The sequence below is a fragment of the Dendrobates tinctorius genome, unplaced genomic scaffold, assembly GCF_039654945.1.
Source record: "Dendrobates tinctorius isolate UK_male_01 unplaced genomic scaffold, ASM3965494v1 ptg000070l, whole genome shotgun sequence".
Lineage (NCBI taxonomy): Eukaryota > Metazoa > Chordata > Amphibia > Anura > Dendrobatidae > Dendrobates > Dendrobates tinctorius.
In genome coordinates, this window is record NW_027361738.1 from 82,293,632 (window position 1) to 82,299,224 (window position 5,593).

General features: G+C 42.0%; 1 long non-coding RNA gene across 1 annotated transcript; it reads left to right on the forward strand.

Moving 5' to 3' along the window:
- The first annotated feature begins 4,205 nt into the window (after positions 1-4,205).
- On the forward strand, positions 4,206-5,366 carry LOC141095964 (uncharacterized). The gene is made up of 2 exons (XR_012233526.1): positions 4,206-4,365; positions 5,264-5,366. It is a non-coding gene; the product is annotated as an uncharacterized lncRNA (long non-coding RNA).
- Positions 5,367-5,593: the final 227 nt, after the last annotated feature.

A 5,593-nucleotide genomic window follows, 5' to 3' on the forward strand; every position in this document is an offset into this window, starting at 1 on the left:
ACTTTCAATGTTTGCAGTTCTCAGCTACTTTTCACTATGAATTAGAGTCAGTAATGAGCGGTCATAGAGGAGCGCTTAGGAAGCAACCCAGGGGCAGACTAGGATGTCAGGTCTCCACCGCAGCTCCAGCCGAAAGCCTCCGATGGAGGATAGGAGCAGTGAGAAAATGGAAAACGGTCTTAGGAGCGCAGGAAAAAGACTCAGACGAGAGATGAGGTTAAACCATTACGCGTTTCGACGGAGGATCCGTCTTCATCAGGTGGACTCTCGTCTGAGTCTTTTTCTTGCGCTCCTAAGACCGTTTTCCATTTTCTCAACACTTTTAACTATGAGACATAGATGCAGTCAGAGGTTTAACTTGAACTTCTTGGGCTCCAATGCAAAATATGTAATAGGGCTCCTCAGGTACCATAACTATTTGTAATAGTGATGAATATATGTGGCAGATGAGGGTGTCCCAATGTTATCCATCAAGTACGAACTTTCATCGCTGCATTTGCATTAATACTGGAAAAAAAATGAATACGGTATATATTTTCGAATTAGTCTGATAAGCTAACGTTAAAATAATTTCTAACACTTTTTCTGTTCAGAGAATTATCAAGTTTCCAGGGTTAATCCATTGTTCATTTCAGGCCTCTCTATGTCGTAACGCATTGGTTCCCATTACACAATTACCCTTCACTTGTCTGTCTAAAGGGGTAAACATATGTCAGAAAGGAGGTAATGGCGAGAATGAGAGAAAAGGGACAATAAATGGATAGTTATGGCACTGTCAGTCACTTGGTATAAAACATGGCTGCATATACGTAATGATAACTGATGGAGGAGCCAAAAATAAAAGACCTATGAGGTCAGATCCTTTATTTATGAGCCTTTCCGTACCCTCTATACAGTTGTTCTCCATTTCTATCCCTCCGTTCTATAAGATTCCTTGTGGGAATGTGACATCAGGGAGGGGCCTAGAGCTATTTCGGACCTGTCAGGTGACCTCCAGCTTCCGCTCCTGCAATGATCAGGGTCCAGCAGAAGAGAGAGACTTGTGCAGCTCTCCTCCTGATCGTCTCTCTCCCCGCTCCTCCTCTCAGGCCAAACATGCTCTCCTTTTTGCAGTCCATATGGCTGACACGGCTGTAGTTCTGCCCCTGTAAATGGGGATAATGAACAGAGGGTCACACACGGAGCAATAAACTATTTACTATTCACCATTCAGTGTTCCGGGGATGGGACGTCTGCTCAAAATGTGGCGAACTGCACATGGGGCTTTTTTTTTACTTTATTTTCTGAATTCATTTATAAAAACACTGCAAATAAAAAACGAGTCTATGTTATGTGTCCAGCAGTGAGGAAGAGGAGCAAGCAGTGGCCATGGATGCCATAGAGTTGAAGATGACAGAAGAAGACCACAGCGCAGAGACCACCAGACTGTAAGTAGAGAGACAGTGACATATACAGATATTATGGGCTGTATATGATTTTATTTATTAGTAACTGATGAATGACTTGTTATCACTGGGCAGAGACTGAGGAGGATATAAAACATGGATGTACATATTGGGGGCTATTGATTTTTGGGGTCCCCTATACCAGAGTTACAATAAGCACAATTTTCTGAGCTCCTGGTCTCTTCTGATTATCGATGCCGCTCCAATGTGGCCACGGGGCACTGAAAACAGACACCAGCCCTTCTATCTTCAACCTTGGTAGTCAAAGTGGCCGTCCGGAAAACTGTTTCCAGTGCCCAATGGCCAATTTGGAGAGGAAAGAAAAATATGGATTTCTCTGAAATAAGACATCGGATCGCAGACATCAATATATCATTTTATTCAGCTTTCCATGACCTGTATGCCCATATAGACGGCTTAGGAGGGTTGATCCTACTGACAGATACTCTTTAAGTCACTGCATTTATTTAGGACACAAACACAAGTATCTCTGTTTCTAATGAAAACTTTATTTTTGTCACAGGCCAGAAGTAAAGACGGCGTGCGCCGACACAAAGCCGATCCCGTAAGTAATAAGAGCGATCGTGGCTGCATTTACTCTAACGAGACCTTGGGCTTTAGATCGATGACGTCACACTGTGACATAAGCGCAGGACGTTACACAGGATAATATCGCTGTATATATCCTCATAGACTGATCACAATGATAATGTGAACTGTCTGGGTCTCAATTTGTTTGTTTGGATTTTTTTTTCAGATGCAAACGTAAATGGTGGATACTAAAATGTTTCAGGAGGACGAACAGGACCCAGGTCAAAAACAGGTAGGTACCTTAACCTCTCCCCACTAATGGACACGTCCTTATGTCCTAATTGCTGTCTTCTAGATGCAAAAGTATTCAATCATTCGTCCTGGCAGGAGATCAGTCCCATACAAATGCTTGTGAATGTGCTATTTATACAATGAGCTAATAATCAGTAATGACATCTATCCATATATCTGTATCATGTAGAAATGTGTAGGAAAGACATTATGTTTATTGTCTGTGTCCTTATGGGACCAGGACTTGTTCCCGATAATTATTTTATAAGGTATTTATTTGTGATCATTTCTTCTATTTCTCCATCAGCAAAAGTGACAGCAGCAAAAAAGTGCAACGTCCACCAAAGTAAGGAAAAGCTTCCCCCATTGTTGTATGTGACATGTTGTGACACTGAGGCTCCTGATATTAGGGGTAGATACACTTTGTGTCTTCCCTTTATATCTTTATACTATATTGTATATTTTAATGGAAGAAGCCAATATATAAATGTCTATCCATCCGTCCCATAGTGAGAGAAAAGCATTTCCCTTCTCAGTTCCCGACGTCTAAACTCACTAACCCTCTCACCCTTTCTTCTCCCTTCTACACGCTATTTACCAATTCTTTGTCTTCCTCTTAGGGTCCTCAGACCATTTTTATGCTGCTTCGGGATCACAACAACAGATTAAAAAAAAAAAAAAAAAAAAAGGTAATTATGGAGACACACAGGGGCAGAATGGAGACTTGGGGTCAGAATGTGACAGTGAGACACAGGAGGGGGCAGAAAGTGAGACACAAGGGCAGAATGTGAGACACAGGAGGGGCAGAATGTGAGACACGGGGGCAGAATGTCATAGTGAGACAGGGGTCCCCAAAAATTTTGCCAGTATGGGGCCCTGAAATTCCTAGTGGCAGCTCTGTATAGGAGGATGACGTCACAGTCACATTGCGATATTCAATATCAGGAATGATCTAACTTCGTTTCTTGAGCTCCACATCTAGGAGTCCTGCCAGCTGCTTTAATAATATTTTTCCTGTTTCATCATCCTATCGTTGAGCCGAGTTTTCCCTTCTGGCTTATAAAGTGCCAAAGTACCGGTGGTGCGCATGTGCGGGACAGAAGGACAGGCTGCATCCCCAGCTGTATCTAGAGCAGCGGCCCTTGTGGTCATGTGATGAGACTCCCTTCCATGTAAGACTCCGGTCACATTGTCTGACGTCACACGCTGCATGCCTTGTTCAGGGGGTTGAGAACTGATCCGAAACTCTAACCATAGCATACATCAATAAAGTCTGGCTCTTTATATAAGCACATATTTTTTACTGCTCTATTAGCCAGTTTGTGCCGAAACAAGCACAAGCACCAGGGTTGGTGTCATGTCTGACGTAGGATAGTCCATGAGTATACAACATATACTGTATAGTTAGAGCTATTCAACTGCCTATTACTCCATGATATTTCCATCATTCTCTATGTCCACTTTCCTGCCTATACTGACTCAGATCTCTTGATATGCACTTATATCATGTTTCAGGTGATATTTACATGCACTTTTGAGCTGTTCATATATTGAGTTACCTTTATAGCCTGGACCACTACACAACCATTTATGTAATGCGTTGCCTCCTGCTGTGTGTCGTCATCCACTGCATGATGCACTTTTTAATTTGTTATGCATGTAACCTTTATGATCTACTAAATTATTTTTTTTTTTTTACACAAAGCGCCACCACTCAAGATCTTTAAGTGATCCCCTTCTGTACAACCCGACCACCAGATGGCCGCCTGCATTCAGGAGAAGGGGAGACGCAGGCACGGCAATTCTTTGACCCACATTAAGAATGTGTCGGAGTGGGGCTGGGACTGCCAGCTGCTTCCTCCATTACGATGCTTGTCCCTGCACAGGAGTCCAGAGAATCATTGACTGCAACAACCCATGGAGGCTCTGCTGATGAGGCAGACAGGTTGTTGAGGCACACTTAAAGCCATGACGATTCTTCAGTAGGTCTTCTGCGAAGATTGGCCGTCAGGTACCCCATGTGTGACTACCACTTCTGAAGGAAGAAAGGACGGCAGACAAGCAGGAGCAGGGATCATCCAATGAAGACGTTCTCCAGGTACAGATACTCCTTCCGGTCCTTGCTAGCTTTTTATCCCCTTAACAGATGGTCAGAAGAAAACCCTACTGCCCAATGATCCCATTATCACTTGGCAGCAGATTAATATTCCCCCCAGCAGTACACTTGACACAGGTCATAACTTTGATGGAATCTAAGCCTGTTACCGATTAACCAATCTGCCCACATTTAGGTGGAAAAAACAATCATTTGGGGCAGAAGATGTCTTCCAAAAATGATCTGTCATTAGCTTTCCTTTGGGATGCTTATAATCTTATATGGATCTCTCTTTACTGAGAACATTTCTAAATACATCAACGAGTGATTAAAACTTGTGATGGAAAGTTCGCCCTCTTATCTACATGGCACAGCAGACTTATTACCGAAGATGAATGTGTTATACACCGATGATGCCATGATGCTTGTGAGGTGCATCCGGCACTTTAATGGCTTGTATTCTGCTTCTTATTTATTATCTATTGCCAATGTTGAACAAAATAAGGCAGACCTGGTTACTCAACATTTGGATCTTGTGCTCCCTCACTTTTTTTTTGTATTTAATGTGCCTTTCTACCTACCACTTGGGAGCTCAGCTATGGGGGCTGTGGGAGCGGGACCCTTTACTGTCAGATCATCACTCATCAGTGGTATCATCTTTTGGGCATGCAGAATTCACTTTAGGACCCTTGAATGTGAGTTATACCCAGCGTCCAATAATCTGTGTTTTGGCCAACCACCGGTCATATACTCTGTGGTTCCTTCCTGTATTCACAAAGCTTGAGTTGACGATATGGAGAAAAATCACCCTGCCTGACATATGTATTGTTACTGAGATTAGTATAGACATTTCTAGGCAAGCGAACCTAACAATGCTTATTTTTTCCCTTCTTTTTTATAGTCATCAGATACAAGAGAGCAATGGACCATCACTGGAAGAGAACAGAAGAGCTGGACATTGTCATTTGAATATTTCAATAAATAAAAACTTTTATCACATTAAATTATGTATCTGAGTTCAGTCCAAATATTTCCTGATATTTTGGGGGAGATGATGATGCAAGAAAACTGAATGAACACATATAGTAGTCATGACATTCAAACTTAGACAAAAACTGGTTAAATAAGCAATATAATACATTTCCTAATTAATTAATTAAAGCAAGTTTTAGCAAATTTGTCTGATTTTAAAAGGAACCTGTCAACAAATACAGATAAAAACAGTATTTAC